At 34.5% G+C, this 15,116-nt stretch overlaps 1 protein-coding gene across 1 annotated transcript in view; it reads right to left on the reverse strand.

Annotated features, from left to right (window-relative positions):
* Positions 1-15,116, reverse strand: part of LOC144442811 (serine/threonine-protein kinase PAK 3-like) — a 35,061-nt gene extending 19,945 nt beyond the window's left edge. The window contains exon 1 of the mRNA XM_078132184.1: positions 14,976-15,116. The gene's annotated coding sequence lies outside the window, so the exon portion shown is untranslated. The remainder of the gene's footprint in view (positions 1-14,975) is intronic.

Below are 15,116 nucleotides of genomic sequence, written 5' to 3' on the forward strand. Positions count from 1 at the left end.
AATATTTCACAATAATTTCTGTAGTTTTATGATTCAAATTATGTTTCTGTGTCATTTTATTCTAAATAGGATACACAATGAAACCTTTACAGATATTGGTTTTGGTAGTATGGCTTTACAGGTCCTCCAATAGTTGGGCCCTTCCACTACACAACTCTGGTCTGCAAAACCCATAACTAGGCTGTAAAGATTAGTACTGTATGTAAAGGATTATTTAACACACATATACAAATAATACATGTACTACATTTTGTACTTTATAAACACTTGCTGGACATGCATGATCATAGTCTAGGTCCTACACAGTGTCAAATAAACTACACTGGCATCAAGACTAGCATGATTACATGATTAGCATGATGTAAAACTAGACCACAAAAACAAAATATATTCTACCAAAAGACATGACATGAAATGACAGTATTTGTCTTACCCACAAACTTTTTATTGACTCCACCCATCAAATCATAATCCCTATCTTACTTACACTGCACTTTGCCTTTAAAAACAAGAAAAATAATTTTTTGACTCCAAGTTCCGTTTTTTTGTTTAATAAATTCCTTTTGTCCTACATGTACATATACATTCCAAAGGTCAACACATGAAACACTACATGCAGTCAGTGTAGTACATGTACCATAAACTTACTGAAACTTTATACCTTGGTATATTGGTATCTCTACAGGTTGATATTCACAGGTCAGGTTCAACTTTGTCTTGATTACCCAGCCTCTTGCCACTAGGGGGCCCTGCCTACGAGACCACCTCAAACGAGAGTCTGGGGAAATGAGATTCCAACTATCCCACACAGGAAGTAGCCTCTGGAGCAATGCATCATGGGAAGTACTTCACATCAAACATTGCAGGCTGAACGATTTGGGTACCTTCCCTACAGATTATTAGTTCTCAAGTGACTGATATATATATATTGATTATAACAAATAGGCCTTGTAAGAAATGTACTGTGTGACTTCTGTCGCGGGGTAGTTGGAATGTCGTTTACCCAGATCTGCATTTGGGTTGGTCTTGTAGGCAGAGCCCCCTGTGACAAGAGGCTGGGTAACCAGGACTAAGTTCAACTCAGCTCACCAAGAGAATATGATAAATATTCCATCAATTTGACAAAACCAAATTAGAATGAATACATGTATGTGATTGTACTGTCTTGCAGGGACTGTTTCTGGTTGGTACTTCAGAGATAGGGATATAATTTAAATAGTTCCCACTTTCTTAAGTAAAAGTAAAAAGTTGTTTATTATAGTGACATGTGATATACATTTTACAAATTGGCAATTACAATATCAGAAAGCAAACACATCACCCAGCCCACCGGGCTTATTAGTCACTACAAAACTGAATTGCTCGTATAAAGCACTTAAAAATAAGGGGTGCAAAGAGGACAGTCATAACAAGTAAAGAAAAGTAACATACTACATTGTTATATAAAGATGATTACACCTTCTGGTGTAAGCTTTGTGAATAAATTTACAAGTTGCTCTAGGCATATTGATTATTATAAAGTTCCATTTCTCAGTCTCATTAAAGTTTACAAAATTTGGATTAGACTCAAGTATAATATTGTAAACATGTGTTCTTAAATTAGCAGGAAGTGGAGGCTGTCCCAGCTTATTTATTCTTCATGTCATGTCCTACTTCAGAATTGTTGTTTATAGAGAAATCTGTTTAACATTCTGAGCTTGTATATCAATCTGAGATGTGTACTTTAAACAGCAAACACATCAGTCCAATACACTGAATTTCAATGAGCCTAATGACAGTTTTACTTCATACCTGGCAATAAAGCATTTTAAAGTACATGAGATATGGCTGGCAACAGCAACTCTGTCAGAATAGTTCAAATCTGTATATATTTTATATTTCTTTATTGCAGGAAAGTGTGATAAAACTCAAACTTCCTGAAAAAGTTTGCCAATGTGTGAAACTACATGTAGTCAGAGACGCAAGCAGATTTTTAATATACACACTACATGTATCCCTGGCTTTGACTCTCCTTTATAATTTCATTTCTGCATGTACATGTATGCTAATCATTTATTTCTATTCATTTCATGTGCTACACTGAGAGAGTTTCTGTATATTGATTACATTTTCCACCAACATAATCTCTATCATTATTCACAGGAGATGTATTTTTGTTGTTATATCTCATACCAGAAATACATGTAAGCCTTAATTTTCATGAACATCTGGGCCATGGTCTTCAATTAGTTCCTTGGGAACTATTTTGATGGCCGTCGCCAGATTTCTGTTTTGTATTACTTTCAAAGAATATATATTTTGTTTTCATTTTCTGGTGGCATAAATTTTAATTCAATTTAATTTGATTGAATTCAATTCATGATGGGGTGAAAAGAGATCTTGAGATTTAAAACAAACAGTTTTGGTACTAATGAACTAACAAAATAGAATTAGATCATTTATTGTCCATACACTGGACATCATGGTATTTTCATATAACCACTGTGCATTTGAAATCTAGTGAGGCATGTATTCATTTCCGTATCAAATTTCCTTCGGTCCAAAATAACGTCAATCGTCCAAAATAGAATGCCATTACATGTATTTTTAAAATGTAATTAATCCCAGCCCTTTAAGTAAAGAATGAATCATTTCATCAAATTGTACCATTTGGTACACAAGGTAATTTCAAGTTATTAGTATTATACTTTATATAGCAACTGTACACTGGCCATCTGTTATACCAAAGTGTTCACATTTCATAATGAGTTCACATCACCCTAATTTCACACTTAAAGAACTCAACTGTGGTGAATTCTGGTTATTCAGATAGTATGGAATTTTGTGAACATCAATAGATATTTTTGTATGACTGAGAAATCCAGGTGGTTAACATGTGCGCTTTAATATTTGATTGTAAAGTGATTATTATGGCTAGAGATATCCAATTATGAATCATAGGCATGTACATGTATACAAAACATACATAATGTACATGTATGTACATACACACACATACATAATGTACATATACATGTACAGAGTATTTGTATTTAATATATGCCTCATATTCATAAAATAGATTTAACCTGTAGATAAAATTGTATATTTCTTATCATTGTATAAATACAAAATATAATACCAGTCTTGTCTAAACTATTAAATTTGATATGAATCAATGACCAAAATAGCAATAATTTGAATCAAGGTTACCTTTTTAGCACCACTGAACTGGGGTTCAGTAGTACTACATGTATAGGCATGTTGTGGTGTCTGTCTGTACATCCATTTGTGTGTGTGTGTGTGTGTGTGTGTGTGTGAGTATGTCGCCAGTCTGTTTAAACTAAAATCATGTGGGGATGCGATGATGTCATCATGTTTATATGAACACGGTGGGAGGAACACAGAAATATGTGCTTGAACAACTGCCTTGACTAGACTGGTAAAGTAATGAAGTTTTTAATAGGTAATACTGTACCAGTTTGGAACTAGACTAAGTCGCTTCAAAAATTAGATTCAAATAGAGTAAGTCTAGTATGTGATGGTGTTTGGAGATTGAAGCCATCCACTGCATAGCTAAATCATGAGTCAAATTGCTTTGGTTCAGACATAATGAGATTAATATGAGGTTAGTCACAGTCAAGTCTAGACATCAAATAAACATGTGCTATGCCTCAGATGTGCAGTACAGTGAAGTTTGTCTTGGAATATAAGTGCATTTTATGCATATTTTTTGCAACCAGCAAATTGACCTGTACTTTGACCAACTGACCTGCAAGCTGACCCACAAAATAAAACTACTGCATTTTTCAGCAGTTCCTGATGAATCTTAAACTGGAATATGTAACTTTGAATGTCTGAGAAATAAAGTAGATTTGAAATTTACCGAAGCAGTAAATTATACAAATTATATTTCCGAGTAAACTACATGTACTGTCAATCATTTGAAAGTAATTGTAGATAATTCATTCTGCTGAATACAAATTCAATTTCTTAGTCGTTTTCTTGCCAAAGTCTTCTAGTTACGTCACTTTTGCTTACTTGATTATACAATGCCTTCACAGACCAAGAGTACCACATGTACTAGATTATGGCTGGTACATGAGACTTGTCTTGGTCACTATCATGGACTAACACAACAGAATGGTTTCAACTGTAGCCTGTGATATTAGACAGGGCCACATGTCTCCGGGCTAGCTCATCTGCACACTTTTCATTAATATACATATTTAGAGCAACAGGACAGCATGCATTCTAATTTCTAGCCTAGAGACTTGGCTTGATGATGTCATTTGCCTACACAAAGCCAGTATGCTATATTATCAGATAGTCAAGCAGTGTGCCCTCTAATGATAGCCAAATTTTGTTGTTGTGAGTCAAAATGAGAAAAACTGGGATTTCTTGTGAGTCACCACATAATAAGAGATGGGGAAACACCAAATTTTGGTGCCTCAAGAGAGATTGTGTGCGTCAGTGGCGCATCAAACTGGCTTAAAGGGCACACTGTTGCCAAGTACCTAAGCTACATAATTTGAAACCTTTGCCTGACTCTGTTACCAACCTTGTGATTCTGTATACAATACTGGAAGCAGACTACTAGTATTTGTTGACTGGGTGTATACATGTATATATATGCGGTACAATAATTCCACAAGTGGGTCATAAATTGAAATACTGTAAGATGTGACCACCAGTTAGCAAGTATGTATCAGTGTTTCACTTGAGTGTAAAAATGATAGCTACCATGTAGGGCTGGTTACATTGCCCTGTATACATATTTCTTAGACAGTACATGGATGTATGTAAACTCAAGACTGCCTTCAATTAAATAAAGTGTTTAATGTATGTACTGAGATCACAGGGTTGACATTCATAGTATACACAGATGTATTATGTTATCAACACCACTACTACTAGGACGTACAAGTACGGCTAAATCTAAATACCAATGTGCCATGTACTTTTACTATGTACAAATGTAGCTCATGACAAATGAACCAAAACTTTGCTCTAAAAAGATTATTTAAGTTTCGAAATAATCCTCCAATCGCAGGTGTTTTTGGTTGATGTATAACATGAACTTTTTTGAAAGGTTCATTCTGATTGGACACAAAACAATGGAAACTCTTTACTTATATTTTTATCAATAATATTAGTATTATGATGTAGAACTTTGAATATAATTGGCCAATCAGTAGCCTGGAATCCATACAGAAGAGGATGTTAAATAAGTTTGAGTTTGAGTTTGAGGGGAAACTAATTGTTAAAATCCCCATCCGCATGAATTCCAGGCTAGCCAATCAGTGGCATCCATCCAAGAGCTTCATAACTGCCTGTTTTTTTAAGCAAAGTTTCAGATGCCTGGTATACATCTACAGTAGAGAGGAAGAACTCTGCAATGAAATACACCAAGCCACATACATTAACAATTATTTAGTAGGTCTACTCTGATAAAAAACTTATGCCTTAAGGGAACTTAAATTTAACCTACTGGCATTAGCATGGCATTAACATGGAGATAATACCACCAAGACAATTCTCTCAGCTATTGGTGTGGAGAGCTTAAAACCAAGACAAGTGTATGGGCTACTGTTACTTGGCTTCTTCAAGAGGAATGAAAACGCTAACAAACATCCACTTATACTTTTTTCAGACAATAACGGATACTACCACATAATCAGAAGACAAGTAATGACTAGACTGATTTTCAATTCGTTCATGCTGAAAATATGCAGACAGAGACATTCCTGTGAGTCAAATATGTCCTCAACACTAACAGACATTTGTCAATTGCAAGTACAGTAATGCCAAGCTAAGCATGGAATTTTTTTATGCAGACAAAATTTGTCTGTGAATACAGATCAGAGGTGTGTGTGTGTGTTTGTATTTGTGTTTGTTTGTTTGTGTGTGTGTGTGTGTGTGTGTGTGTGTGTGTATACAAATATGATGCATGATGTACATGTACATACGTACGTACGTACGTACGTACGTACGTACGTACGTACGTACGTACATATGTACGTATGCATGGTTGGATGGATGTATGCATGGATGTATGTTAGTATAGATCATGTGTGCATATATGTATACGAATGCATATATGTACAAAATGTATGAACATGTACATGTATGTATACAATGTAATTACACTTGTACATGTACATGTATGTATACAGCTATTTCTAAACTGTTACTGATATTGGTTTGGAGTTAGCATTCACCTTTCAATACTAAACAAGAAGGCAAATATCAACTACAAATACACATACACATACACATACACATACACATACACATACACATACACATACACATACCAGTTCTATTGACACTTGACTCCTTTGACCTACATCACAGCATACCTCACAACACACCTTGGGTATTATATAAACTAAGATTCAATACATTAACATGGAAATGTACCACATGTATCTCCTTGACATTCACGGTATTTGCATATACACATTCTGATAGGGCTTCCCTTAGAGGCCCAGTCTGAGTTAGGAAAATTTAGGAAAAAGTTGTCCGGCAGAAAAATAGAAAAGGGTTGTCCAAAACAAAAGAATAATTCTATGTATTCATTTTGTATATTTGTATCATACGATTCTTTGAAAGTGTAGCTTATTTTTGTTATCTGGTGAAATAAATTTCATTCATTCATTCATTCATTCATTCATTCATTCATTCATTCATTCATTCGTTATCATTATGGTTCCACTGATAAGACACCAGTGATGTGAGAACCTAGGATTGAAATTGTGGCCTTTGTACATGTATTCATTTATAGCTTGTACATGTATACTGGTATCACTACAGATGGATGAACAGACTGTACAGGCCACGATCAATGTATAGGGACTCAATAACTAACCTTTGAACTGTGAAAGAAATGAAAATGTATATGTATGAACAGTTGGTGATTCAGCTGCGATTTCAGTTGTGCATACCAAAGTAGACAGAGGTGGTGACATGACTTAACACTTGGTGACATCACCAACAGTTTATGGTTAATGACTACATATGAGTAAATGGATTATACATCCTTATCATCAGTGCATGTTAAAAGCTAAACAATATTACACACACATCTATTGGATATTATGTACACTTCTTGTGAAATTGACAGAAATCTATGATTGATTGGCTGTACTTCAGGAGGAGACTGGTTGTTTTCACTTTTATCTCATGAAACAAATACTTAAAAAGTTTCAGTTTCATGCAATAATTGAATGGCGTAGAGACTGACAATCGCATGGCATACACATTTAGTGTATATTAGTAAAAGGCTAATACAATGTAGCTGACATTATGATAATGTCATAACATAGTGAAAGGAATAATACAGGCAGTGACAAAACCACTTTGAATTTCTGAGTGCCCCTTTTACAACCTGACAGATTTGATTTACATCACTGCAGTTATTGCCTTACTGTTTCAGAACACTTCGACAACCGTTTTCAGTTTTAAAATGTCAGAAGTGTTTCTCCAACAGGAGGATCAACCTTCTGGCCTTGGATCAGTGAACTCTAAATAGAGGTAAGGGTTCTTAAATATTCTTGTGAAAATTGATCGGATGATCACGATGAGTGCTTTATATGGTCACCAGTCGACTGTGATTTACCATGGACAAAAGTGACAACAGACCTGTGATGTACAATGTATCCACATACTTCCTCTGACATATCACCTGACAGGTCAAAGTTCATCACCTTAAACCACGCCAACATTTGTTGTGCACATTGTAATTACTAGACACACTGGCATGATAAATCACTGTCCATTCTGGTTCAGTGTGTCTGTTGTCAACAGATATTTACTATATTATAATGTATAAGGTGAAGTCACAGGGCTCAGTCTCAGATTGTGCAAATAACCACATGAAGTGAAAGTGAATTTGTATTGTTTTTTCTGAACTCAGGTAAGTTATACATGCTGGTCCTATATCAAAAACACTGCAACTGTATGTATTACAATGTATATGATTATAAAGGTATACACAGCCTTCCTGCAGCAATGTAATGAGAATTTTTGTGTTTGCGTAATTCCCCAAATCAACAAACCTTGAGTCTCGCTTACACAATGCGTGCATGCGTGCGTGCGTGTGTGTGTGTGTATTCCTGTGTGTTTGCAAGTGAGTCTTGTGTGTATGTACACTTGCGTCTTTGCATGTACAGTATGTGTGTATGTGTGTGTGTATGTGTCACTTATACATTTGCATATCGTTTGTATGCAGGTATGCAATAATAATTTCGGTATTGTACTGCAGTGAAATTTGAAAATATCACTAGTATGCACACGCAAAGTGCAAGTAATCTCTGGTAGGTATGTAATAATACAAAGGCAGACCAGGGCACAGCTGGTGTTGTTGTTTCAAGTAACTTACACCTAATTTGGCAAGGCATGAGGATTTTGAGAAAAACAGATTTAATAGTATTAGTAATCCAGGCAACTCATTGTGATGTGATGACATACATGAAGCAGGAACACTTTAATTCCTAGATGTATACGTAATTAATCAAAGTCTTCCAAATAAGTGGTGTGTGTACAGGAATGGAAAAAGTCAGTCATCAGACACACACATACTTGAGACATGTTACACAGGAAGTGAAGATATGTCTGTGGTTGTACCGGAGTCAAACAAGACATGCTAAATACAAATGTATAAGACAGAATTATTTTATGACGAGTTGATGGGCAGAAAACCTTGTTGGAGCTAGGATAATGTCTACATGTATGTCCCTTTGAATAGGGCTTTAATAAGTGAGAGTCTACATTATTGATGAACTGTGAGTGACACCCATATCACACACCATGAAGTTTTGTTGAAGGTCTAGAAAGGTTAAGAGAAAAATCCAGTTAGACATATTGCTCAATTTTCTGCTTTGTACACTTGTATTGATTACTGCTATCAACTTACATATTATGTGATAGAATACTCAGTAATTAGCTCAAAACTTGTGTAAATGAAGCTCTGCTATACTTGACATGTGTTCAGCCTCAGCCATTTTGGTTTCTTGCAAGGGTTTCTGGGAAACCACTGGTGATGACATCGCTCATTTCTTTGTCATGAAAAATATATTGTACAACCATAATCCTTTTGTCTTGACACTTAGTATTTGTCATGACATTGTCATCAAACAGTCACCGATATCACAATACCATATCACATGTACCATAATAGTCATGATAAGTAATAAGTTACTGGTAGGTGTTATCATCTTCTGCATTCTAGTGTACATGTACTCTATTTATGCTATAAATAAGAACATATCTGTCTGTAAGTTACTTTGCCCTGGCAATACTTGGAGCACTACAAATGTAGATAAAACTCCACAGAGACAAAAAAATATAGCATGCTATAATTGCAACATGTAATTTTTTTTGTATTTATTTTCTTTACATGTAGTGATGTACATGTGTATGTCCAAACAACAAGAGATACTAACAGTTGAATCTGATTTTATATGTACATATTTCATATGAAGGAAAGAATTAACTTTGTTTTATTTACATATAATGATATATACATATATCTATATATAGTTATACTAATTACTATATACAAAGTCATTTTTATTTTTGTCTTTCTTTTTTTACATGTACATTAGTCATTATTGTGCTAAGGATGTCATTATCTGATGTACATTGTCACAACAGATGTCCAAGACTAAACTGTTTACATTCAACTTTATACATGAATGTTGCGAATGAAACAAAACAAAACTCTTGGTAAATAGATAAATTAGATAGAATTTAGAGAACAACTTTTTAAAATCAAAACAACCTAACATGTTTTTGAACTGTGCTACCACAGCTGATAAAACAGTTTTGAAAGATAAACAGTTTTTGAAGTCGTGACTCTACCTCACAATTATCTATATATGCTTTTATCTAAATATCTTTGCCTAACACAACATTCCACATAACAGTCATGGTTTCACAACAATGTGTACAACCTTACAATGACAAATACTGATCTACATCTCCATGTAGATAAACAACACTGTATCATTTATTGTAAACTCATTTCTGCTACTGTCATGAAAACTAGAACTGATACTACATGTATTCAGTTGACCAACCAAACAAACCACAGTATTTGATCTAAACTATGCCATTTTGTATATTGTGGAAAAAGTCAAGACAGGTGCAAAACTGATCTCCTCCAGCACCATTTTCAAATATTTACCAGCTATGGTTGATGGACGTACCTTTGACAAAATGACAAAATGCTACACCAACCAGCCAGCTGCCATTACCTATGTAATGTTTAGATCATAGCACATTTAACTGTAGAACCATAGTAAATACATACTTGTCCAGGCAGTCATACTAATTTTGATAAACAACATCAAAATATAACTGAATTTTAAATCATCTAATTTCACTTCTTACAATAAACTATTCATAACATGGTTTGTGCTTTTAAAATGCTTATTATATTCCCTTGCCCAAACACAGCTACAAAATGACTTTATTGTCTGTAAGTACATGTGTATAATACTAAAGTATCAATAATTCATACAGTATTTTTAGACTATCGAGAAGACCCAGCATTTCAAGGACATATAATGTCTGTGTAAATATCAATCAAAGAATTTATCTAGTCAACACTCAGTGACTACACATTGTATCCTATAATTTTATGCAAATTATAACTTGAAATGTGTAGTGTCCTTTGAAAATAAATTTGACAATATACCATCAAAGATTTCTGAATGATTACTACAAATATGCTAATACATACATTGTATATGTAACTGAGTTTCATTTCCACATTCTGAAACAATGCACATGAAAGAATGTTGGTTTACAAATTTGTGTCAAAGGTCATCTCTTCCATTTATGGCTTTGGTAAGTCAAGGTGTGAACCCCCTGTTAGCTTTATCATAAATGTTTTGGTATGACAGACCAGGTACATACCATGCATATAGTATTACAGTGTTTCCGCTGCCTGCTTGCCAAATCGCAAAATGCGAATAAAATCTGCTATATTCTTATCAGAGAGATGCTTATTCTTCATAGCGTAAACATTGAAATTTGACACTGTTTTTGTATTATTGAAATGACTACATCATATTACATAACTTGTTATGGATAGGAAGACATCATTTCCTTGTACTTATATCTAGTATTATAAGACTTTCACACACGGTCAATGAACTTCTAGAATTCCATTCTTCAAATGACTCATTTACAAACATGAATGGAATCATAAAATGACATTTTTATTCCCATCTTCATCTCTTCTGGAACCAAGACCAAGACATGGGTAAAAATGATGTCATCACAAGATGTTTCCCATAAAGCCTTGCAGGAAAACCCCAATATAGCTCAGCTGAACACATCATGTGCAGTAGGGCTTCTTTACTAGATTTGAAAGTTGGGTTCTCACTGGAACCTGAGTCACACCATGCACCAGAAGTAAATGAGTACATAAGCAGCTTGAATCTTTCACTAGTTCGTACCTGAGTAGGCTTTTTTTCAACAAGATTGAAACAGAATGGAAATGAATTCTCGCTACCTGCAATAGCATTTTACCTCATGCAAGAGGGTCCAAATAGAACAAGAATGTTGATTTATTCTCCCACGTGCCTAAACTAATGCTTGTGAAGTGCATGGAGCAGAAGTTATGGTGTCAACCAAGAAAGTGAATGTTTGCTTATTTTATGATGCACCTAGGCAGTAATATTCAATTTCAGTGAATTGACTGGAACCATAAAGGCACTGTAACACTCTACATGGTAATTTACAAACAAACAAATGTAGATGAATGTACCAGTAATGGCAGTTTCAAGGTTAGATTACAAAGTAATGGTGACTCTAAAAGAACACACCTATGCTTTCTATGATGTTCTAACTGAACAAAATATTCAATGATAGGTCTTGGCGACTTGGTATGTATATATTTCAACTTTCATTATTACAGTGTACACAAATGAATGTAATTAGACTTTGCATACATCATGACAGACGGTGCTTCCAGCATAGAAATGCGATTTACTTTGTCCAGATTCAATCAATTCATGTTCTGGCTTCAATGTTACAAGTAGACACTGAATATTATATAACATGAAGACTTCATTGGCAAGACCTATACTACTGACTAGAGGTGACTTATCATCACATTTTATTATTGATAAAGGGAAACAGTTGATTTTCTGTCAGTTAATCTGGTGTAATGGAAATGTCAAGTTAGAAATATTTCTGTCTTTAGTACACTTGTATTGATTACTGCTATTAACTTAATTAAAGGAAAAGTCCAGTCAGGAGTATTTCTGCCTATAGTACACTTGTATTGATTAATATGATCAACTTACATGTGCTTTGGGTGATAAAACAGCACCTTGATAACTTACTCAACTTTGAAATCTTGTAAAGAAGCCCTATTGCACTTGACATGTACTCAGCAATTTTGGGGATTACCTGCAAGGGTTTATGGGAAAACCCCTTATGATGGCATCACAAACACCCTAATCTTGTTGTCTTGACAAATACAAAGAATGTAAACAACCTAGGAAGAGTTTGGTGACTGATGGCTGTATTAATAGAAATTTTGCATAAAACTTACAATTACGTATTTGAGTTTGATTTTCGCAACTCTGAGATGGTGGTAAGAAATAAGTAGAGGACATGGCACTTTAACATGTTCAGGACGCATGCTTGGGAAACAATCAGACATACATTGTATTACAAAAATATAGGTCACAGCAAAATCTATCATGATGATAAAAATCAAATAAATGATAGTAACTATGGCAACTATGATCCATGTATTTCATAGGGTTTGAAACTGATCACTTTTTCACAGTTTTACTTCTGTCATCATACATCAGTACATGTACTGAACTGATTTTAGGGTTTCAACATTTTGATATCTCTAATCTTCATTTGATTACACAAACCTTTGGTAAACTATGAAACAAACATTTCAAGATCTTCATGATAAAATCTACGGGCGGTATGGGGAAAATGTCCTTCATTATATTCTTGTCAGTTGAATTATAAATAACCTACTTTGGTGAAATCTGAAGGCAATAGAGAACTTGCAAACCTGCCATGTTGCATGTTGCATCATGGGAAATATGACAATAAATACTAATCACTTAGTATTGTGAACAGTGTTGATACATTGTTTGTAACTACAAATAATCAATTCATAGTTACCCTAACAATTGCGGGAGGTTAATTTCATCAGTAGCTCCAGATTAGGTATTATGATAACCACAGATAATCCCATAGTCCTTTGCGTCTGAGCATGCTCAGTCTGGATTGCAAGTTCCCTATTTATATGACTCCCTCTACTTGCACCTGTGTCAACATTTTGGCTAATTTAAAAGTTTTTAAAAATATAGCCGTTTTTATTGAATTCCAGACAGTCACTTTATTTTGTCTGGGAAGCAATATATTGAGAGATGTGCTGAAAGAAACTGACTTTTGAAAAGAAAACACTTGAGGAAAAGAGAGGTTATAATGCTTAACACCTCCATCCAGTATAAGCCTTACATTTTTAACGGTATCATTTACAATGTGAATGGTACAACTTGAGTATTAGTTGATTTGACAAAATTCATCATTCTATTTCTGGTATAAGGAACTGCATATATTCTCTGCATCAAAAATTTGTGATTTTACATTAACATTGATGAATAAATAATTTTCGCAACCTATACATCAACATAATGCTAAATCAAGTAACTGATGAATTTCAAACCTTGCTAACACGTGTACAGAAATCTGATTGAATATATAGTTTGCTTACAAGTTTAATTACAAATAAAGACAGTTTTTGAGGTTGACCTTCAGTAAGGGATGTAGTCACAATCAAATGCATCGAAATTACTCATCCTAACCACTGATTACTAGTGATTACCAGTGAAGACTATTCACTAAACCATGTGTACATTTCTTTTGTCGTTTGTTTGTTAATTTATTCAGGTAAACTATGTGTCTTACACATAAAATTTTCCCCTAGAAGTTAAAAAACTGTGTTTAAATCACATTTCAATAGAAATCAGGACCATGCACTGTCAGTGGCATAATAGAGGTGTGTGAATGGATTTCCTATTGTTAAGTTTCAATACCCAATGACTCATACAATACACGTTACTTTGTACTTTATATCATATCGTTTTTTGAACTGCAAAATTATCAAAATGACACTGAAGTGAATTTATGCTTTCACTTCCCGGTGAACTTGAACCTTTCTGTTTGTATTATTTGTGTGATATCTGTATTGTGGAGTCTATTGTATACTTGTGTGTAACATGTACATGTACGAGAAGGAACTAGGAAGTGCCATGCTGTGTTGAAAAGTCCTTTTCTATACACAGGAGTTGCTCAGTTCACTCTTAGTCACGACACAATCTGGCATATATCCACGCTGATTAACACACTTTTGTGGTTTGTATGAAAGGAAATACAGGAATGTATTGTACATACAATTCCAAAAATAAGCCTGCTATTAAATCGTTGGAATGGGGAGTATTTTCTTTCCCTTAAATTTCGGGTGGAGCAGCTGGTCGAAGGGTGAAAGAAAAGGAGACCTTCTAAGATCAAATCGATCAACATGATAGATCACGTCATTAAATGCAGTCTTGCAGGTGTAGTTACACAGTTCCCAATTTTGGGCGCTGCTGCTAGGCAGGTCACACAAGTGTATTTGCATAGTGTCAGTGGGGTGACATGATAATGTTTTTCTCTTCCCTACAAATTTGGAGTGGAGAATAAGAATTGATATCAATCTGCCAATTCTACGCCAAAATGATAGTCTGGTTTTTAATCCAGCATTTAATAAATATATTGTTTTACCCAAAATCACTGGTTAATTTACTACAAAACTTAAATAAATTAAGGTTTTCAAAAAAAAACACCAAATACTTATTTATTAACTTCGTGAGCAGCCATAATAAACAGAACAGGGGTGTCGAGAGTTCGTGACAGGCGTAGCAATTGACGACTGTATGACTAAAAATTGAATAAAAAAGTCATTTTACCTGAACTTCCCGGGAGAAGATCTCACAGACAACACGTTTGAGACGTATGTAGGCTTATAACCTGCAAGGAATCTCGTGGAATGGTTGGATTTGAACTTCTACGTAACAATTTACTGTAGTGGCCTCCAGTCAGTTCCACAG

Source organism: Glandiceps talaboti, chromosome 11 (genome assembly GCF_964340395.1).
Source record: "Glandiceps talaboti chromosome 11, keGlaTala1.1, whole genome shotgun sequence".
NCBI lineage: Eukaryota > Metazoa > Hemichordata > Enteropneusta > Spengelidae > Glandiceps > Glandiceps talaboti.